The 24,388-nt window shown below is 34.2% G+C and overlaps 1 protein-coding gene across 1 annotated transcript in view; it reads right to left on the bottom strand.

The window, feature by feature from the left end:
* The window catches only part of LOC129754703 (uncharacterized), a 60,262-nt gene extending 38,318 nt beyond the window's left edge, over positions 1-21,944 (bottom strand). The window contains exon 1 of the mRNA XM_055750913.1: positions 21,497-21,944. The gene's annotated coding sequence lies outside the window, so the exon portion shown is untranslated. The remainder of the gene's footprint in view (positions 1-21,496) is intronic.
* Between the last annotated feature and the right edge of the window lie 2,444 nt (positions 21,945-24,388).

Here is a 24,388-nt window from a genome sequence, read left to right as displayed (position 1 = left end):
TTGTTGTTAAAAGATAAAAATCAAGGATTCCCAACTTAGATTTCTGAAATCTTAAAAATGTAATTTTTAATTCTGTTTTTTCATAGAATTACATATCGAATGTTATAGTAAGATACCTAAACTCCGAATAATACAGGGTTGTTAGCTAATAATTTCCACAGTAGGTACCTACTATTTTTGGTGGACTTGACAGTGATTCGAAAAGTTTTGTTTAATCGAAACAGAAAGCACCTGAGTTGAGTGCTTCCTTTCCTGAGAACTTAATTAGGTTGTTCCAAGTTATAATAACTTAATAACCGCCAAATTGTTCCTCCTCCCCCACAGGAAAGGAAGTCGTTGGCTCTTTGTCTGTGACGAATGAATTATCGATTGATATATGACACCGGTCCGACTAATAGAAGACAGCAAGCGAGCGCCGGGGCAACGATCTCACAAATTGGTGGAAAAGCGAACATCGCTCATTCCTTCCATCCGCTCGTCCGTCACGAGGACGACGACGTTCGTCGATGGATATCTCACGGAATCGGAATTGGAATCCTTCGTCCTAGTTGAAGTTTAGTGAATTTGACCCTCGAATGTTTGCGACGTAGCTTTTTTTTCGTTGCTTAAGCCGCAATTCTTCAAGACAATCAAATATCTTTCCACGAGTGCTAGTCAGCGGGTATCATGTTTCAGTAATGTTGAGGAGTTCTAGTAAATTAATATTGCTTGAATCCTTACAGTGAATTCAATAGCAAATTTGATGAGAAAGCTGTCTTGAATTTTTGTTGATCATTGTACGGCCATTTGGTGGTTCTATGTGAAGCAATATTTACAGCAATGAAAATCAACACGGATAGCATGTTTTTTTCTTTTCCGACTAACTATTTAAGAAAGGTGCATAAAGTGAAGTGGAGTTGACTCTACCTCTCTATTTGACTATTCCAACCGAATTATACCCATATGGTGAGATTGATAAACCATTGTATGCTGTGTAGGTTGACTTGCCCCTTACTATGACGACCGTTAAAATCGGTACAGCTTGTGAAACGTCGTTTGCAACAAAATTTTCTACCAGAAACAAACATTCTGAGCCATATCATGCGGCACTCGAAAATTTTAGTAAAATTGGAGCTGAAAACATTTTTTTTTCAGATAAATTTTTAAACAGCAACCTTTCTTAGGTTTTTGGGTTTCAATTGAAAATATTTACCAACAAACTTTCAAACCACTTTTATTGAGGGTGGATTTGTTATGTGTATAATGTATAACCAAGAGTGAAATATAAAAATCACTGCAGTGGGATCGCTTTTGGAAGCAGTTTCTATTTTATTCCATTTTGAGTGCGCTTTTGAAGCAATGTTGAATCAATCATGGAAGTAATTATGTACATGATACTCACAAACAGGGATGCTTTCCTCCGTGGTGTTTTTACGGAGCCGGAGAATTTCAACACCGCAGTATTATTGCCATTAACTCTCCGGAGAGATTATTAGTTTTTCACCACTCTCTATCTGCTATCGAAGTACTCGAGTGTCATATACACTAACTTAAACTCGCACCGCCACCAGATCCTCACATTGGAGCATAAATGTTTGCACCGTAGAGCTCCGTAGAGTGGCAAATTTCCTCACCGGCGAGAATCACCAACGTTTTTTTGTGACTTGGCTTTGCCGAACGTAAGGAAAGCAGGAAGTTTAAAGCAATGTGCCATAAGACAGTATCCATTCCTTAGCCATTCTTACGGGGCGTTCGTAAAATAATCGTTTTGATTGATGCATCTGTTGATCGATTTATTTTGGTAGATGTCAAAAAACCATCCAAAGCATTTGATTTACATTCAAAAAATCACTTCGACCAGAAACATCATTTTATTTCTACGAATAGATAGCAATTTACGAACGCCCGGTATAATAAGCTTAAAAAATTTAGTAATCTGATGAAAACGAAATCTATTTAAAAAAAAAATCCATCGTTGCAACTGAAGACAATTGTCATCAAAGTGGAAAAATGTTATGTAAATATATTAAATTAACAATACTACATTTCAATAATACAAATACGCATTTTCAACATGTATCAACAAAAATCGAAATTAAAACCCAACTTTTTTCCATATTCTTTGCATTTTTTTTAATGATTCATGTCACATAAAATTGAACAATTCAATCAATAAGAAATTTCCAGATTGCCCGAATTTATCCGGGACAAACCTTGAAAAAAGTTACCGGGAATAATGCAATAAGTTCACTCGGCTCGAACTTTTCAGAAAATTGTAATAATTAAAAAAAAAGTTTTAACAAAATAAACATTTTTATTTATAGAAATCTTTAATGAGATTTGAAAGCAATAGATTTGGATTGGTAAAACATTTCTTCTTCAGATAAACAAACTGTTTCTTCATTGCTAGTCCTATTGGAACTGCCCCTTCAAGTATACTATCAATCGAAATACCCCTAAATGTAGACAATCACCTGCAATTTTTACGTGTTCAATAACTGGATCGATCGGCTTTCTCGGTGGTGTATGTGGTGAACATAAGAGCTCTCACTCTCACGCTCGTTGGTGTTGAATTCAATATAATCTCTCCGGTGGTGTTAGTTAAACATCTCCGTGGTGAAATGCAGAGAAACTCCGTGGGGAATCGAAAAACCCGCACCGCGGAGATTCTCCATAGAGAAAATGCATCCCTGCTCACAAATACATTTCGGACTATAGAAAACTCACTTGAATGATAAATAGTAATTAACGACAGTTTGAGCACTGATGTTTGAGGCTTGTTAACATTTTGTCCTCAAGATTCTCTAGTCTATGGTATAAATGCTTCGTTTCTTCTTTTGCCAGGACCACGAGAAAATCGGGTCAAGTAGTACTTAGCAGCCCTACTCGACTAAATTAGCCATTTGCTCGCAATTGTCGACCAGCAATGTCGAGTGCACTATGATAGATTTGTTCTGCTGATTTATTTGTCGGTATTTTTGCTCACCATCAAGTTCTGAGGATTGCGGAGGAGGCTTTCTCTGGCGGGATGAAGGATTCAAGCCAGAAGAATGATCTGCTTCAAGTTTGTGGTACAAGTACAGTTGCAAAATTCTTGGAAATGGCGACATTGCAATGTATGTTCAATATTCATAGATTAAAGGCAATTATGTTGATTAAATCTTGCACTTTTTTATACTTATATTTTTTGTTTTATTTTAAAATAGATTTTAACCAGCAAAAAGCAGAACAATACAGAATTTAAATTATCGGAAAAAATGTTCATGCAGTGTCATTTTATTAGATTTTTCTGAATGTTTTGTTCTCATGCGATACCGCAAAACCTTCAATATGAGGAGCTGCGGTAGCGTTCTTATAAGAGAAAACTAAATTTCTTACGATTATGAAGGAAGAATTTATTTATCATATGTGAAATTGAAAAGCTTAAGCACAACATTGGTATAGAAAGACTAAGCTTTATTATGGTCAGCACAACTTAGCATTAATCTTCATAAAAACCTACAGCGCAGAACTCTTAAAAAGCTAAAATCTGGCTATTTGGCCTTGTCTAGAAAAGCCACTATGACCAATTTGTTAATCTTTGATGAAATCGTTATGCTGTGAAATACTGGTCATCAAAGCTTTCAAAAACTTTCATGAAACATGTTGGCATTTTCTCTCATTTCTATAAGTTCTCCGAGTTTTTTTTTCAATTTCCAGCAACTATGATGGCTAATGATTGTACTACAGTGAATCCCCGATTTAGGCACCCTGATGATGCATTTTGGGGTGACAAATTGGAACAGCGACAAAACCGGGTAGTTTTTAAAAAGCATATTTTTGATAATCCTGATGAAATTAATACGGAAATATAAAAATTGCGTCATTTAAACAGTGTGGAGTGTTTTTTTGTGCTATTATTTGATAAGTCTATTTTTTTTTCAAAATATCATTTAATTTTGTTGCTTTGTTTCTTAAAACACTCTGTTTCGACCGGTATTTTCAAGAAAAATGAATGATCTTCAGAACTACAGATGGTTAAATCTAAAAATTTTAGAGCATTTAAAATGTGTAGGTTGCGGTTACCTATTTCGTCTCTGAAAATGCCTGAAGTGATTTTCCCAAGCTGATTTTATCAGAACTTCATTCAAGCAGTATGCAAATCTGTAGTTCAGAGTTTGAATATCATTTCTTTGAAGGACGCATGCTTTTGGATGCACGATGCTTGGGATTAAGTACAACGTTCAGTAATTCGAAGATCGTGGAAAAAAAATTGGAGTAATTTTCGAAGACAAACTCGTACACGAAAACGATATTCCTTTGGCTTATTTGTTTAATGAAAAAAGAAATAAGAAATTTTGAGGATGGTCAGTCACCTTTCGAAAGGAGCATTAGGATCAGAATCAGCAGCATCGACTCTAAATGATTTATGTAATTCTTCAGAAATTGGGGAGTTTTCTTTGAAAAAAAGCTCAGTAAATAAAAAAAGCAAACTTATTGATTGATTATATCGATGTTTTGTTTTATTGGGAATAAAAAAACACTTGTAAAAAATCGGACGTCTTTTCTTTGTGTTATTTATTGGGCATCTTCACTATACTAATCGATCATGAATAGCAATATTCCTTTAGAATGATGTCAATTAACGCAATATCAATGATAAATCAACCCAAAAGGAGAAGCATTGAATTTGAATATTTTTACATTGAATAAAATATGATGACAAAATCAGGTCAAAAAAGGTGACAAAATCGGAGGTGGACAAAATCGGGTATTCACTGTATTGAGATGTGATCTGGTAAAATACATAATCAAAAAGTTATCTTTACACCATATACTGCCATTCAAGATTTTAGGTAATATGTGTATGAAACGGTATCTTTAAATTTATGTGCCTCGTAAAACCTTTAGAATGAAGAAATTTTAATAAAATATTATTTTTATGGAAAAAAAAATGCTCGGAAAACATTTTGCGAAATATATAATTGTAATACTGAAATAATGATTGCGATATCACAACACAATGGAATGGATTGAAAAAAAAGACATGGAAATTATTTTCCAATACTTAACATTGTGAATCCATCAACATAGCGTTATTTTTCCCTTTAGGTTTTTCAACCAACATGGCGATAGTCAATTCAATGCTTAATAACTTTAAAATAGTCATATAAATGGCGGTGTAGTTTTTCAACGCAAAATAAATAGCTAAAATTTTGACGTTTCTCTCGCAAGCCAACCAGTTACACGCGTAGGATGAGTTCCTCATTTTTGAGTTGTACAGTAAATGAGGACAGACATTTAAATGCAACAAATAAGGAATCTATCTATCTATATATATAAAACAGGGAGAGAGACAGACCATACAGAAATGTGCGAACACGCAAAACTCTTCACTGGATCATCCGATTTGCATGCGATTTTATTTGTTGTGTTCGTCTTCACGCGAAGAATAACACAACGAAGAGATAATTTCGAAAATGTTTTTGTGGAATTTGAAAATTAATTTTTAGTTTTTATTCGAATCAAATAAAAGTCATGGCACCCAATTTCCTTTTTTTTTTCATTCGAATCACCCAGAGTAGGAAGGCGCCAAAAGCAATCAAGGCTTACTGATGTGCATCCATCTCTCTATAGGAAGTTTTGGCGCCCATTTTCGTTGCAAGTGCACTTTTCACGTGGCACTGAGTAAAATGGATACTTGGATGTGATTTTCCCTATGGGGCTCCGCAACTTTGAAGCAAAGCAAAGCCTTTACGAAGAATATTGACAAAATTTGTTAATTTTTCATCAGAATCAAGGCAATTCTAAGATTTTTTTAGATGTTTGTTCGTCCACCGTTAATTTTTTTTTAAATGTCATATTCTTTTAACAACTCAAGCGATATGGCTGTAAAATTTTCAATAGACTCAAAACAACTTAATGAGATTGAATTGAAACATTTCATTATCAAATCATTTTTGATGAGTTTTGGTAACACCAATAGAAAGTCATATAACTGGTAAAAGATCACCTTAATTTATTTTTTGTTGATTTTATCCAGTTAGTTTGAGAATTGAAGGTTATTAATTTTGTGATTCCAAGTAAATTGAATTATTATCATAAAAACGGATTGGAGGATCAGGAAACAGTGGAAAATCCACACTACCTTTCATGCTCAGTGGTTAATCGGAACTTTTGAAAATTTTAACTATATAGGACTTTATCTTGATATTAGATCCAACTCTTAGTTTCAAAAGTCAGAAAATCAATAATATCATCAAGTACTAAAAACTTGAAAAAATAAAAAAAATTAATTTTTAAGTAAAAAGCATGCCACCTAAAATTTCGAACATTTAAGTATAGAGAAAAATCTGAACCAATACACAAAAATACAAAAAAAGTTCGTACCAGATATAAGATTTAAAAAAACAATCTGTCAAGGCATAAGTAAATTAAAGATCAACGAAAATCCAGCTTTTAAAATAACGTTTTAATAAAACTGAAAATCCAGATTCATAACGCCAAATTAAGAATATTGATTCAAATTAACAATAAAATTCAAAATTAAATTTTAGCTGTCTGGATTACAGTTTCTTATCTTACGATCATAAACTATAAATTTAAGTAATTTGAGAATATTTTGAACTTTTAATCCAAATACTAAAAATAGATTTGCTTTCATTCAGGGTTTGCCTGTTAAGAGAAAAATAATCTAAATTCAAGAAAGTTCAAATTCTTTTTTTTCTGAATTCTTTAATTCTTAGTGCAATTTGCCAATCCCTAACTGAAAATTGAAAAAAAGATAATGATGACACAAATTCCGAAGACATTTTCAAACATTATATTTATTAGAAAAGTGTTGCTGTAAAATGAAATGAAAAGTAACTTTTTCTGAATTGATAAATATTTGTCAAACTCAGCTCTGTAAATTCACAATAAGATTCAATTAGTGTTTTTAGTACAAAGTCCGAAAAAACGACATTTGAAATTGAAATAATGGAAAAAAATTAAAAATTAAGTTTAATTTCATAATTCTTTTAATGTTCTGATTTTGTTCAATTCATTTTTAATTTTTCTATTCTGACGATCATGCTTTAAGAAAACTTCAATGTATTTAAATACAGAGGTAAACACAAATCGAAAAAAACTCAGTTCATGACGACTCCAGCAAAAAAGATCAATTTTCTGTTCAAATCAATCTTCGCAATTTTGAAATACTTGATCAGATAGGAGTTTTTGAATAGGAATGCTGGCTAAACTAAATTGAAACTTGATAGATTAAGCGTTCTTAAGTTACCGAAACTGATCATTAGCAGAACTTTATTATACGCTCAACAAGAAAATAAGTTCGTAAACAAAAGTTAGCGAATGATATTTTCCATTCTATTAGCGGTTTTTTGAATGAACCTAAAACAAATAAATTCGAATAACGAGCCATAATTCTGGATTTTTTTTCTGATACAAAAGTATCCACTAGCTTTTATACATTAAAAAGGTAGGCTGACTAAGGAACAGTGCTAAAATATAAAAAAATTCTCAAAAATTACAGGCTTAACAAAGTTTGCCGGGTCAGCTAGTCTATACATATAAAAAGCAATTTCTGTATGTTTGTTTGTTTGTTTGTTTGTTTGTTTGTTTGTTTGTTTGTTTGTTTGTTTGTTTGTTTGTTTGTTTGTTTGTTTGTTTGTTTGTTTGTTTGTTTGTTTGTTTGTCCTCTATAGACTCAGCCGTCTTAACAGCTAGAGAGCTGAAATTTGGCATGGATGCTCATTAGGACCAGGAATGATGAAAAATGTTTTTAGATTTTCGGATGACCCCTTCTGAAGGGGGTCGTCCATACAAGACAAATATTGTTTTCGCGATATTGACGTTACTTTTCGTCGGATTGTGTTGAAAACTTGCACATGAGTGTTTTGAAAGACGAGCAATCGATTTCAGTTGTAAAGTTTTGTGTAAGGGGTCGGCCAAAGGGGTCGTCCATATTAACTGTTCGCTGTTTTTGCGATATTGACGTTATTATACATCGTTTTCAGATGAAAATTGGTACAAGATAGTTTTGAGTGACGTGCAATCGATTTGAGATATCAAATTCAGTGTAAGGGGTCGGCGAAAGGGGTCGTCCATATCGAATTTTCAGTATCTTAGTGATATTAACGTTTTTATACATCGGATTTTGATGAAAATTTGCACATAAGAGATATTAGGGACAATCAACTGATTTCACTTATCCAAACTATAAGAGGAACAGTCTACGAAATCTTAAGAAACGAAGAATCACAAGAACATTCACTTTTAGAATTCCTTAAAGAATGTAATATCTACAAAACTCTGTAGAAATTAAATAATCAAGACACGAATGCCGCAGAGATGGTAAAGTGTCTCAAATAAAACAAAAAAAAAAAAAAACTTATCCAAACTAAAATCAGGGGTCGGCCAAAGGGGTCATCCATATTAACTATTAACTGTTGATGCGATATTGTCGTTATTATATATCGGATTCAGACGAAAATTGGAACACGAGAGTTTTGAGAGATGAGCAATGGATTTCAGGTTTTGAATTGAGTGTAAGGGGCCGGCAAAGGGGGTCGTCCAAATAAACCTTTCAATATTTTTGCAATATCGACGTTATTATACACCGGATTGGGATGGAAATTTGCACACGGTAGTTTTCAAGGACGGGCAATCGATTTCAGATATCAAATGTTTTGCCAGGGGTCGACGAAAAGGGTCGTCTATATGAATTAATTTTTCACTGTTTTTAGCAATATTGACATTATTGTACAATGGATTGCTTTGAAAATTTGCAAACGGGAGTTTTGAGGGAAGGGCAATCAATTTCAAATATCAAAGATTGTATAAGAGCCCCTGAAAGGGGTTTAGCTTTTTGGCAATAATTGCGTTGTTATGCAATGATTTAGTCGAAATTTATACACGTGGTTTTTTGGCACGGTCAATTGATTCCTGATTTCAAATTTAGAAGCAGACGACAGACAAAGTGATAGTCCAATATTTTGGCAATTACATATTACTTAACCATGAATTCAGAAGTGCATCTGGAAAATGCTTGGCAATTGAATTTCATACCAACTGTTCTATATGTCATGATTCCAAGTTAAAAGCGAAACGGAGTTCGTATGGGATCAGCTAGTATATATATAGGGGAGAATGAGGATACTTGATCCCTGGGGATACTTGATTCCTTAGCTATATCTCGAAACTGGAATGTCTTACAAAGATAAAATGTTCTAGAAAAATGTGCCAAAATGAGCAAAATAACAACGCTTGTAGTTTAAAATTTTTTAACAAAATAATTGTTTGAGTAATTGAACTTTGTTTGAAAAATTTCACAAAATGTAACTTGAAGATCTTTTTTCATCACTTTAAAATGTTTCTTAGATGGGGAAGTTATGAAAAAAATATTTGTTCCAATGTATCAATCGTTCGAGCGTAAAATGAACTTCATAATGCTATATTTTCAAAGCAATGGAAAACTCTCAACTTTTTTCAGAGAAAGTTTTCTAAAATGTTGATTATGGGTATAATTGATCCCCTAGAGTTGGGTACAATTGATCCCCCTTCCAAACGGCATATTCTTATTCTGAATTGATCGTTATGATTGCTGATCACGAAATTACTAATATTTATCCAAATACTAATATTTATCAAACAATTGTCTGAAGAAAAGAGCTAAAATAATTAATTTTCTCTTAATTATAAAAAATAGCGCCTTTAAGTATGCAATGTAATTAACGTTGAGACAAAGTTATAGAATTTTCTTCTTATGTCTGCTATTAGTTGTGAAATGAGAACAAACATTACCAAAAACGTCAATTAACATTCTATCTTGGGGTTTTGTTTGATTTTTATACAAGGATTAGGGCTTCCTGAATAAAAGATCAAGTCTCCTTCAATAGGGGATCAAGTCTCCCCTAACTTCAGAAAAATCGCAATTTTTTTACTCCCACGAAAATGTTTCTAGTTCATCAACGGGTTCAAGTATCGTTCTAATTTTTGGAGCATAGAAACTTGAAGTTACAAGCTGTCAGAAAATGTCAAAGACGGCGAGTTGCTAATTTTTTTCAAAAAGATATGGTGAAAATAAGAAAAGGGGATCAAGTATCCCCACTAGGGTGGCCCAAAATTGTACTATGTCTGGGATGTTGGGGGCTCAAGCTTCAAATGATAGCTTAGGGTGTAAGAAACAATATTTTATATGGCGGCGACTCAGAAAAATGATGTTTAGAGGTCGCACTGGTTCGATTTTTGAAAAAAGGCCATTTTTTAGAAATGTTGTCCTAATAACATTTTCAGATCTTGAAAAAGTATCAAACATGTGTCTCTAATATTTTTTAAATTTTCTTTATAATGTAAGTTTTAAACTAAAAATTTATTGGGACTATTTTGGACTCTCAATTTGTATGTATGTTTTTTTTAATTACGCAATACTGTGAATTTTTGTAAAAAAAATAATTAAAATTAACAAAAAAGTGTACTTTGGATTAAGATTTTTAATCAATATTAAATTCAAAAGATGCGCGACGTTAAAATGTGTAACTTTGCAGAAGAAAGTGTATAGCTATAACTTGTCGTTTCAAAGTAATTCAAGTTTCACTGTGGAAAAAAGTCACAATTTTCAAATTTTTGCTAAGAATTGCTCTATATTATGATGTTGATGAGGTTCGAGCAATCAAGTACCAAATAAACCCCTGACATCAATTTTTTTCATCCTTTTATCGATCCTTAAATCACCAGAAAGAACCATTCCAAGTTTCTAGATTTTTTATTGATTAAAGGTCGTGTTACCCATACTTGGGTGACGGTTTGGTGAATGTGTTATGGCTACAACCACTAAAAAAAAAAAAAATAAAATCTAGAAACTAGTCATGGTTGTTTCTGCTGATTGAAAGATCGATAAAAGGATGAAAAAGTTTGATATCAGAAGTTTATTTGGTTCTTAGATTGCTCGAAACTCAACAACATCATAATATAGAACAATTCTTAGCAAAAATTTGAAAATTGTGACTTTTTTCCACAGTGAAACTTGAATTACTTTGAAACGACAAGTCATAGCTATACACTTTCTTCTGCAAAGTTACACATTTTAACGTCGCGCATCTTTTGAATTTAATATTGATTAAAAATCTTAATCCAAAGTACACTTTTTTGTTAATTTTAATTATTTTTTTTACAAAAATTCACAGTATTGTGTAATTAAAAAAATCATACATACAAATTGAGTGTCCAAAATAGTCCCAATAAATTTTTATTTTAAAACTTACATTATATAGAAAATTTAAAAAATATTAGAGACACATATTTTCGTATGTGATGAAAGAAATTAGAGAAACATGAGGTATCACAGAACGAAAGAACATAAGCCGTAAATATCATGAAAATTTCGAAAAAGATACAACGGCTCACCGACAGGACTTGAACCTGCAATCTCCGCTTCGGTACAACGGCGCGTTAGCCAATTCCACCACGGTGAACGTGATGGAACCGGCGAACACGAGCAATCGAGCTCTGCCGATCAACTGCTGGACCTTCTATCGAAACACCATGTGTATCCCGCATGTGATCTTTCCCCCTATTGATCTCTCTTGTTTCTCTAACTCCACCCATCGACTCGGGATTTTAGCCGAGCGAGCACATGGTCGATTGCTTCGGGTTTGCCGCAACTTACGGTCAGATGAAGAAGCTATCAGTGCTGCTCAAGTTTCGAAATTTTCATGATATTTACGGCTTATGTTCTTTCGTTCTTTGATACCTCATGTTTCTCTAATTTCTTTCATCACATACGAAAATGTGATCATTTTCAGGTACAAAGATGTACCAAGCGATTTCATAACATCAGTATTGATTAGAGACACATGTTTAATACTTTTTCAAGATCTGAAAATGTTATTAGGACAAAATTTCGAAAAAATTGCCTTTTTTCAAAAATCGAACCAGTGCGACCTCTAAACATCATTTTTCTGAGTCGCCGCCTTATAAAATATTGTTTCTTACACCCTAAGCTATCATTTGAAGCTTGAGCCCCCAACATCCCAGACATAGTACAATTTTGGGCCAACCTAATCCCCACTCTCCCCTATATAAAGCAATTTCTGTGGGTTTGTTTGTTTGTTTGTCCTCTATAGACTCAGCCATCTTAAGAGCTAGAGGTCTGAAATTTGGCATGGATGCTCATTAGGACCAGGAATGATGAAAAATGTTTTCAGATTTTCGGATGACCCCTTTTGAAGGGGGTCGTCCTTACTAGACAAGTATTGTTTCCGCGATATTGACGTTATTTTTCGTCGGATTGTGATGAAAACTTGCACGTGGGGGTTTTAAAAGATGGGCAATTGATTCCAGGAATTGCATTCTAGGTCAGGGGTCGGCAAAAGGGGTCGTTCATATGAACTTTTCACTGTTTTTGCAATACTGACGTTATTGTACATCGGATTCAGATAAAAATTGATACACGACCATTTTTAAAGACGGGCTATCGATTTCAAGTTTTATTTTTTGTGTGAAGGGCCAACAAAAGGGGTCGTCCATATCAACTTTTCGCTATTTTTGCGATATTGACGTTATTATACATCGGATTCAGATGAAAATTGGTATACGAGAGTTTTGAATGACGTGCAATCGATCGTTGGTATAAAATTCAGTGTAAGGGACCGGCAAAAGGGGTCGTCCATATTAACTTTTCAATATTTTTGTGATATTGTTGTTATTATACATCGGATTGAGAAGAAAATTTGCGCTCGGATATTTTTAGGGACGGGCAATCGATTGCCGATATTAAATTCTGTGCGCCCACTTAAAGGGGTCGTCCATATTAACTGTTTGCTATTTTTGCTGTATTGACGTTATTATACATCGGATTCAGATGAAAATTGGTAAACGAGAGTTTTGAATGACGTGCAATCCATTTCAGGCATTAAATTCAGTGTAAGGGGCCGACAAAAAGGGTCATCCATGTTACCTTTTCAATATTTTGGCTATATTGAGGTTATTTTACATCGGATTGAGGTGAAAATTTGCACATAGTAATTATTAGGGACGAACAATTGATTCCAATTATCCAATTTAATGTCAGAGGTCCATCAAAAGGTTTGTCCATATTAGCTATTCACTGTTTTTTTGTGATGTTGACGTTATAATGCAATGGATTTATTTAAAAATTTGCACACGAGAGTTTTGAGGGAAGAACGAGGGTTGGGACGGTCAATTTATTTCTGATTTCAATATTTGAATCAAAAGACAATAAGGGGGTCTTCCGTATTAACTGATAAATTTGTTTTGCAATAATTTTGTATCGCATCGAGACGAAAATTCATATACTGGGTTTTTTTTGGCACGGTCAATTGATTGCTGATTTCAAATTTATTAGGATACGACAGAAAAAAATGATCGTCCATATTACGTGTTCAACATATTTGTAATTATTGCCTAACAATGCATTTGGAAATGCATCTGAAAATGCCTGGCGATTGACATTCATTCAAACTGTTCATGACAAATTCTCAATTGAATGCGAAACTGAGTTCGTATGGGAATAGCTAGTTGGTTTATAATGATCGGTGGAATGAAATCATGAGTTGAGGTCAAATTTCGCTATCAGACGCCATCTTAAAATTTAAGATGGCAGCTTCAGCTGAATTATAAAATGCTGTAAATGACTAAAAGTCGCATAAAAGCCCCACAATACGGGTATTGCAGAAAAGGACAAAACTGGAAGAAGTTGAATTTCGCTACCTGACGCCATTTTGAAGACATGCAATAAAACCCGATTTAATACACTTATCAGTGGATTGGAGGCTTTCTTACAGAGTGTCAATTATCTTTGGAAATAAATGACACAATAATGGATTCCTTATTTCTGAATTATTTATTATTAATCTATAAAAAAGATTATGATTAAAGAAAATCGATAGCAAAAATTACTAAACTCAATATAAAAAAAAGGTGCCCAGTACGTTTTTTGGAGGATAAACGAACTTATATTCAACGAGTTCATTTATAATCCAAATAATTCAAACTGTTAAAGTTTGAGAGCCACATATCTCGACGCTCACTAGTGGTCAAGGGGTTAACCTCCTAAACTCTCATGCTAGATGGCGTGGGATCGATTCTCTGCTGTTTTATGAAATTTTTGTCAAATTTTTGATCGCCTTTGTAATTAATTTAGCGATTGCTGGCTACTGCTGCTGAGCAAATGGCTACCTTTTTTGGAGCCAATTTAAGCATGATATGTTCTATGGAATAGAAAAATTTTAAACAATTTTGTTTTTTTTTTTTGGTTTTGAAATAAGTCCTACAGGAAAAAAAATGCAATTTTTTGATACTAAATTCATCAAAATCGTGAAACCTAGAATAGGAGTTAATGTGTTAAGAACGTTTTTATGGAACATACAAATTCCCGGACATCATCGTAACTCGTCGAGCTGAGTCGATTGGTACCTATAAAGTGGGGTCTTGGACCCTTAATTAATGATATCCCCAACTGACCGTTCCCTATGCCTTTCTGTAAGAAAGCCAAAAAGCTTAGAGAAAAATCCTTCAAGTTCGATTGATAATTTCTGAGCCTGAAAAATAAGAACAAAAAAAATGCCTTAAATAGTTAATACATAAAAATATGCAAAACGCATGAAAATATGCAAAATTTCATTGTTTCTTCTTTTTTTTTGCTTAATTTGACTTAATTAGCTTAGCTTAGCTTTGTTGACTACTCACATCAACCTTAAATCATCGAACTCGAACATTCAAAATATTAAAAATAATAAATTCGCCCAACAAACATTTTGGCTGATTAAAGACGCCAACTCGCTGAACATAAGCTGAGGTAATGAGTGATTGCTGTTTCAGCTTGCTTGCTGAATAAAGGCAAACTGAAATGCTGTTTCAGCGTGTAGGGAAGTTTAAGTGCAGCTTATGGGAGAAATTGAAGAGTAGTTTATGTATCATTTTTTCAACCATTCCACAATGGGGAAAAAAGTGTACAAACCGCGAAGAAATTCAATATCTTTCGTCCTACATGACTCAAATCTATGAAATTATACTTTCCTTTTGTGAAAATTTCCGGAAAATCGATTGAACATAGTTTCAAACGCCGCACAGGCTTGCGAACGGAGATTTAGTGCCTTTTTAACCCCTAATTCCCCTATATTTTGTAAACATTTCAGAAAAACACTGATTCGAACCAGTGAATTTCGATTAAAAGCAGACCTATCGTGTGTAATTTTTTTTGAGGAATCGAATGAAGGCTGTTTTGGCCACCGCACGCTTCAGAAAACGGAGTTATGGCTGTTTTTACCCTCGCTTTCCCTATATTTTTCAATTATTTCTGAAAAAAGTTGGTTCGGACTTGAAATTTTTTTACCAAATGGGTTGTATCTTATGTGTTTTTTTCCGAGCAATCCAATGAAGGCTGTTTGAGTCCCCGCACACTTCGAAAAATAAAGTTATGGCTGTTTTACCTTCAATTCCCCTCAATTTTTCAAATTGTTAAGAAAACACATGATCGGACTTTAAAATTTTGAATCTATTGGGACGTATCTTGTGTGATTTTATCCGAGAAATCTAATGAAGGCTGTTTGAGCCACCGCACGCTTTGGAAAATGGAGTTATGGCTGTTTTTACCATCATTTCCCCTACATTTTTCAATAATTTCAGAAAAAAGCATGTTCGGACTTGAATTTTTTTAACCAAATGGGTTGTATCCTATGTATTTTTATCCAAGGAATCCAATGAAGCCTATTTTAGCCACCGCACGGATTGGAAACAGAAGTTTTTGCTGTTTTACCCTCAATTTCCCTACATTTTTCAAATTGTTAAGAAAAAGCATGTTCGGACTTGAAAATTTTGAACCAAATGGAACGTATCATGTGTGATTTTTTTCGAGAAATGCAACGAAGCCTATTTGACACACCGCAGGCATCGGAAACAGGAGTTATGACTGTTTTACCCTCAATTCCCTTTCATTTTTAAAAAAGTTCAGAAAAACCGTGATCGGACTTGAAAATTTTGAACCAAACGAGACTTATCTTATGCAATTTTTTCCGAGGAATCCAATAAAGGCTTTTACCCTCAATTCCCCTACATTCTTCAATGATTTCAGGAAAAATGCAGGGCAATTGAGGGTAAAAGCAGCCATAACTCCGTATTTCAAAGCGTGCGGTGGCTCAAACAGCCTTCAAAAATCCTTGTGTGATAAAATCACACAAGATACGTCCCAATAAATTCAAAATTTTCAAGTCTGAATACGCGTTTTCTTAACAATTTGAGAAATGTAGAGGAATTGAAGGTAAAACAGCTATAACTCCATTTTCCGAAGCGTGCGGTCGCGGTGGTTCAAACAGCCTTCATTCGATTCCTCGGAAAAAATTTCCACAAAATAAAACCCATTTGGTTCAAAATTATCAACTCCCAACATGGTTTTTCTGAGCTATTTGACAACTATTGGGCAATTGAGGGTAAAACAGCCATAACTCCTGTTCCTAATCCGTGCGGTGGCTCAAATATGCTTCGTTTGATTTCTCGGAAAAAATCACATAGGATACAACCCATTTGATTCAAAATTTTCAAGTCCGAACATGCTTTTTTTCTGAAATTATTGAAAATGTTGGGGAATTGAGGGTAAAAATAGCCATAACTCCATTTCCCGAAGCGTGCGGTAGCTCAAACAGCCTTCATTGGATTCCTCGAAAAAAATCACACAAGATACGTTCCAAAAGATTCAAAATTTTAAAGTCCGAACATGCTTTTTCTTAACAATTTGAAAAATTGAGGGGAATTGAAGGTAAAACAGCCATAACTTCATTTTTCGAAGTGTGCGGTGGTTCAACCAGCCTTCATTGGATTGCTCGAAAAAAACCACACAAGATACAACCCATTTGGTTAAAAATTTTCAAGTCCGAACCAGCTTTTTTCAGAAATAATTGAAAAATATAGGGGAATTGAGGATGAAAACAGCCATAACTCCATTTCTGAAGCGTGCGGTGGCCAAAACAGCCTTCATTCGATTCCTCAGAAAAAATTATACACGATAGGTCTGCTTTTGTTCAAAATTCTCTGGTTCGAATCAGTGTTTTGCTGGAATGTTTACAAAATATAGGGGAATTAGGGGTTAAAAAGGCACTAAATCTCCGTTCGAAAGCCTGTGCGGCGTTTGAAACTATGTTCAATCGATTCTCCGGAAATTTTCACAAAAGGAAAGTATAATTTCATAGATTTGAGTCATGTAGGACGAAAGATATTGAATTTCTTCAGGGTTTGTACACTTTTTTCCCCATTGTGTAATGTGCATTCCTGCTACCTTTTAAATTTTACAGACTATGATATGAACTGTGGTAAAGTTGCAATGTATAATGGCAGATACTTTGATCTGAAATTATTTTTGTTTTTCTTATAGACGTCCATTTTCCATAATTGCTTACTACCTTAATTGTAGAAAGCAGAATGGTTTACTGGGAGGATTTCATGTTCGGTTCGAAAAAAAGAAAAAAAGACCATCCCTACTTTAAACATTACCTTTCTTCGGAGTGGTTTTTTGGTCGTTTAAGAAAAATAAAATTTCACCGCGCCGCAGACTTCATGGTTGGTTCTGCGTACTGCGGCATGCGATTAAAGTTCGGGATAGGTGAAAAACCAAAATAAACAGAGAGGATAAAAAGTTGGTTTCAAAAATCGGGCTGACATTTATCATTTAATTTTTGTTAATTTTTTCGGTTGCTCCGACAATTGACTCTTAGTGACGTTTTGGCTGGATGATATCTCCAAATCCAGATGTTTAAGATAGGCTTACCAGATACTTATAGCACCCTTATAGAGAAAAGTGGGACATTCCATGAAAAAAGCTGGACATAGCCGAAAAAAGCTGGACATTTTAGAAACATGGAAAAGAACGGAAGAACAAATTTGCTTTCAAAGCAAATATGGATAAATTAAATTTGTTTAATAAATTGAATTCTCAAGAAAACTTCCATCTTTGTATACTGCGAACACTTAAGTCGAAAATGTTGTAGTTCAAAGTAATTTAAACCCCGAAATTCCAATATTTTTTTAAATTTTTATACAGTCGTTTTTTGATCATCTACCAAGTTTTTTTAATTTTACTCGTCCATTTATGCATTATTTAATTGAAAATTGTTTTTTTTAAATCGGTCGTCCTGTTCTGTTTTATCCGAAATTTGCTTTTTCTAAGCTTTTATTCAAGAGATTATATAGGAATCCGGAGAAACATCTGGAGGAAGCAACTTAAAGCATATTTGGTTCAATTGAGAAATATAAACAGCCCTAGAACGAGCTCAGAGAACGCTTAACTGAACCAGATTTTTATGATATATTTAACACAAACTTTAGAAAAAGTTCGGTCCGGCCCGGTTGCCCGGATTTTGTAAAAAAAGCCACAGATTTTTCACTTTTTTCCAAACCTGAATAAAAATACTCCAATTAAGTTATTAGAACTTTATACAGAAATAATACATGACAAATGATCAGAATGTTAAGTTGAATTATTTAAAGCTTTTGATTTTATGCTTAGAAAGCATTATTTCGGATTCGTGCGCTATGCATTTAAGCAAGTTGTGGATATGCATATTGTTTATTGTCCGGGAGTTCATTGCCTACTCAAAGGCACTAATTTTGAACGAAAATTCCCGATTAAAATCGTGAATGTACTCGTGATTCCTTCAATTGGGATTCATCCTTTGAAACATTCAACAAAGCCAAAGTGAAGTGTTGTGCAACGAATGCATAAAAAGATGTATCCTTCTCTTGTATTTATAAGAATACAATCTTCATGTATCGAAAGAAATAAGTTAATTTGTAGTAATTTGAAATTACTACTTTTTTTTTAAATATTTTCTTTAAATCTAAACATTGCGATATATTTTGGGTCAATTTTGAGCCTTGTACCACCCACAAAAATTTTTAACGCATTTTTTCAGACGTTAATTTCTTCGAAAACATAATTTACTTAGCAGGGGCGGTGAGTTCAGAAATTTGCAAAAAAAGAGCAATGAGTAAAAAAAGCTTAAAAACGACTAGTGTAGTTAATTAAATTGTCTTTCATTAAGAAATGCATAGGATTTTTAGATGCTTTCTGCCATAATCGCGACTTACGATTAGAAGTGTATCAAGAAATTCATTATTGAATTTTTTAAAGGTTATCACAATAAAACAAATTTAATCCCTTCATATCAAAGATTTTAATTTTTCTATTCATTTGTTTTTCAGACAGTGAAATACTTTACCGAAAACATAATTGAAAAAAAAAAGTTTTTACCTGTCTTTGAAACATATGTACATGTCTGTTTTCAATGGGATTTTTTTTTTGAAAAATCAAAAATTTAATTTTATTATTTTAATTCGCTTATTTGAAACGGCTCGTACCGTAGGTTTTAAAGAGCCAATGTCTGATTTGTGTAATTACATTTCATAGTTTTTTTAAAGATATAGATACAGTGAAGAAGAAAGTAGTAGTTATAAACGGAGATCAACAGCTTTGAGAAAGAGGTAGATTTCGAGCATGTAATCAATGTCTATCGCAGCTAATACATCTCTCACTGGGGTGTTGGGTGGTTTTCTTCGGGCCCGAAGGGAGTCTATTAAATTCGTTTTGGCGACAAGATGGTCCTCACACGACCAAACAATATGCTCGATGTCATGGTAACTTTAAAAAAAATTTAATTTTATCAACCCTCTTTAAAGCAACCCCACCTTTAGACGTGGTTTATTAAAATCAGCATAAAACCAAAGCGAATCATTATTGTAATTTACTTTTTTGTCCACAATACTCCAAATGATGTTAATCTAACAATTCATATTAATGGCAACTGTATGACCAGTAATTGTCAAAAATTACAGCTAATAAAAGCTATAAAACTTGAGAAAACTGGAATTGGACACATTTTAGGAAGTTTTATCATTTTGTAGGCATTAGAAATTTCTGGGTCTTGTGTTTTTGATCTCAAGTATCTAAAATCTCAAGGATTAGAATTTACAACCATTATGGATTTTTTTTTGAAAAAATAGCTTCATATTTTATCAAGAAAAGAAGGAATAAAAATCCCGTCTAAAGAAAGCATTCCAGATTACCTGGTTTCTTCCGGGCTTGCCCAAAATTCAAGGAAAAATTCAAAACGAGATAGATTCGGACCTGATTCCCGAAATTTATGAAAAAATTACCGGTTCTTGCCCCGAGTTATTCTCATAATTTGCTAAATTTACCAAAAAATTCAAATTAAGCAATGATGTGCTTTGATTTTCGTGTATAAAAACGAATTCTTTAGAGTTATATCCAGCAAAATTGATAAGAAATTGATTTTGGAAGCGTTGATCTGAATTTGATGTGCTTCAAAAAATAATTAAAGTTCAACTGATTTTAATCTTATTTTCCCTTAATTTTGTTCAAATAATGGATAAATTTTTCCCAGATCTGTCCGGATATTGTCGGGTTTTTAATGGAAAATTTGGAATCAAATGCTCGGTTGTGCCAAGTTTTTCAAGAAAAAAAAACCAAAATTTCCCGGCCCAGACACGTACTAGAAAAAATCGGGAATGCTTAGTCAAAAGGGATAGGAAAAACGACAATAACTTGACAAAAATGTTCAATATTTGAAACCGAAAACGTACTGAAATTAAGCTCTTTAGCCCATGTGGTTATACAACTTTTGAAAAAAATATTGTTTTTTTGAATAATTAAGTTTGTCGTGGAACAAAAGTTGTATGTTATCATAAAACAAAACTTCTGTGAATTTTACTACGAAAAAAAAAATTGGTTTTAGTGGGTTAACGTTAAATAATTGTTACAATGTTAACAAAGGATAAGAAAGTTAGACGTGGATTGTTTTCTAAAATTTCAAGGACATCAATGTCTTATCACCCAATCCAGCAAACTAGCCTCGGAGCTCAAGCAGCTGATACTTCTTCTCGTTCTCCAGCTTCGCCTTCCAAAATCGGCACTCTCAAGGATCACGTTTCAATATGGTTCAATTAGCTCTGACATATTTTCCATCAAAGGGATCAAAGCGAAATCCAATGTTTTAATTAAGCCATAAATATACGCTCTCTTGCGCCCGATGACTCTCAAGTTTGATGAAAAATCTCACCGGATCTGAACCGATTGTAGCACTACGTACAGGGATACACAAAATATAAGCAGACACACACACACATACAAAAACGCACACACATACACACTCACACAGAGAGGATGAAAATGCAAGGAGGAAAAAAAGTCGTTCAATAGTCAATCAACAAATCCAAATGGCCAAGCAAAAATCGAACACACGGCTACGATGAAGAAAAGGGGCTGGTCCAAATAGTGAGCAACTGTTTGGGAAAGTTTTTTTCTTTTCCTAATTTACACAGCATCAAAAAATGTCCTACAAGTGACGGAAAAGCAATCTACGGGAAGCCTAAGGTGGAAAGCTTTCGATTTGATTGAGTTATTGACTTTTGCGAATAGAGCTAAGCTTTATGTCTATATGTTTTACTTGTATGTATGTTTTCAGAGTAGGGTCACACCGTTCCAGATTTGGCTAGCAAAGAACTTGGTTCTTACCCTTTTTTGCCTTCCGGAAAACGAGCGGATATCCTTAAACTTTTTCCACACTTGGAAAACTGGGGCACACGTTTTCAGGAAAAGGAGGAATTTCAAAGTTCGACTGATTTCGGTGGTTCATAGTGGCTCGGAAATTTTTTCAATCGATTTTCCCAAGCACACTCACAGCTTTTGCTTTTGCCAATTCTCAGATCCTTTCGATAAGGAAAACCCCTTTTTACACTTGTCTCGGGGAAACCACAGTTAAAAAATCACTTCCAAATGAATCCCACAAACATCCACTTCGGTAGAAAACTTTCCAACTGCGACTTGGCCACCGATCGACCTGACCGAAAAAAAGCAAATTCACTTCTTCCGGAGAATGCAGATGCGATGCGAAAAAACACGTCCCTGTTCTGGCCTCGCTGCCTTCGAAATGATAATGGAGTCGAACAAATTGCTCTCTCTGGCTGATGGAAGAGGTCCTTTTGAGTTGTTTTTTTTCTTCCCAGGGGGAGGGGATGTTTTTTTTCTCAGCATCAGATATGTCGCGATTTTGACAGAATTCGATGACAGGAAGTAACCTTCCCGAATAGGGGCAACTTTTCTAGACATATAGGATGTGGAGCCTAGAGCCCTTTAGAAATGTTTTCACCCCAAACAGTGAAATGCGCAGGCTTCAATTTTCACGAAAGCTTTTATTCAAAATTATTGTGCTTTTGTGGAAACGCATGGTTGTTCAACGAACGTGAAGTATAATAACGGACTTATTTTGGTCCAGGCGACTTATTTTGGACCACCTTGTCTCCTTGAGCTTTTTTATAAAGCAACTAATAATGATAAAAATTAGTGCATTACATTAAGTGCCCGGGCTTCAAAAATATTTGCTAAAAAATTTCATGATTAATTGTTTTATAGGAGAGCTAGACAAGGTGGTCCAAAATAGGTCCTCTGGTCCAAAATAAGTCCGTTAACCTAGGTGTTGTCAAACCTGAAAGGCATTAAAAGTTTAAAATCTATGGTTCGATAAAATGTATATGATTGTACAAACTTCTTCATTGGGTTTTAAAGTAAATTTTCAATCGATCGTAGCACATTGGAATACGATGGAAATATTTCTAAACAAACAACATCTTGAAATGCTTTTACTACAAGATTCTTGAAAATGATTATCAAACAAAGCTGAAGTATTCACAAAACGTGTGTTTCTGTTATTTTTAATCCTTAAGTCAGCACGTAGTTCGGTAGACGCAGCCCGTGGCGTAGAGGACAGCCTTCTAGTCTTCTAAGCCAATGGTCATGAAATCGAATCCCGGTCACGGCAAACATATTCAGTACACTTTCTGTGGGTTGTTGGTTTTAGCATTTGCAAGATGCTAGCCATCATATCCTAGACAAATATACGTTTAAAGTTAAGTGGAAGGAATCTCTTCTAGGAAACATGTAGATATTTTTTTTGTGTTCGTTTAAAAAAACACACAATTGCTAGATAAGTTGAAATTTCCATTTTAAAAAACTGAGCCAATGCTACCCGAGATAAAGATAAGTTTATCTATATATAGGACGTTTCGGCTTCTCAGTCATGTAATTTTGAACAAAAACTAGAAACAGCACATTTTCTCAGTGTCCTACGTTTCGGCCATGATCTTGGCCATCATCAGGGATATAGAGAGTGTACAGTTTGTCAAATGGTGGGATCCCGTATTGTTGTTGTTTTTTCCTTTTTTTCCTTCCGATCAGTGTAAATTGAATAATTAATCACTTTTGAGAAATGTTACGGTTGTTTTTAAATTGTCTGTCTTCTAGCTATCACTTCTCATTGGATGTTTTATCTGTGGTTACAATCTCCAATAATTGTAACCAACAATTTCCGTGTATTTGTTCGCTTGTGTGATTGTCTTTAATATTCTCTGCCGCCTTAAAACCTAGAGAGCTGAAATGTGGCATAGGTGTTAATTAGGACTAGGATTGATAAAAATGTTTTTAGATTTTCGGATGACCCCTTTTGAAGGGGGTCGTCCATACAACACAAATTTTGTTTTAGCGATATGATACATCGGATTGAGATTCGCACATGAGGGATGGGTATTTGATTTCAGGCATCAGATTTGTGTAACGGACCGGAGAAAAGGGTCGTCCATATCACCTGTTCACTGTTTTGGCGATATAGTCGTTGTTAAACACCGGATTGAAATGAAAAAATGGCACACGGGAGTATTGATTACAATTATCCAATTTCGGGTCAGGTGTCGGAAAAAGGGGTCGTCCATATAACCTAATCACTGTTTTTGTGATATTGACGTTAATATACATTGGATTAAGATGAAAATTGTCACACGGAAGTTTTCTGGAACGAATAATCGATTTCAGGTATCAAATTTGGTGCAAAGGGTCTGCAAAAGGGGTCGTCCATATAAACTGTTTTAGGTTTTTAGATATTGACGTTATTATGCATCGGATTAGGATTGAAAATTCCACATCAGGGTTTTAAGAGACGAGCAATTAAATGGATGTAAAAATTAGCACACGGGGTTAGCTAAGACTAAGACGAATCGATCCGTATTGTGGAACTATAAGTTAAAAGTTAATGCATAGGATGGATGAAGAAAATAGGTGCACAGTTATTTATTGGGAATTTTGAGTATTCAATTTCGGATAGTCATGCAACAAATAGCGTGACTTTCATGAACCAGCAGCTGTTTTTGGATATTTTTGTGGAAATTATACCAGGGTGGCCACTCAAAATCAATTTTCCATTTCCCGCATTTTTCTCGTCTTTTTTTCCGCATGGTCTCACGAAATTCCCGGTTTTATACAACCGAAAACCAAACAAAATTCCGAATACTCATTTTTGAAACCATAATCGATTGAGCTTTCTATTAGTGATTGTTGCCGCGACTTCGACTGGCCCAT

This window comes from Uranotaenia lowii, chromosome 3, assembly GCF_029784155.1.
Source record: "Uranotaenia lowii strain MFRU-FL chromosome 3, ASM2978415v1, whole genome shotgun sequence".
Classification (NCBI taxonomy): domain Eukaryota; kingdom Metazoa; phylum Arthropoda; class Insecta; order Diptera; family Culicidae; genus Uranotaenia; species Uranotaenia lowii.
The sequence above is the reverse complement of the archived record's forward strand: the minus strand, read 5'-3'. Positions and strand labels throughout refer to the sequence as shown.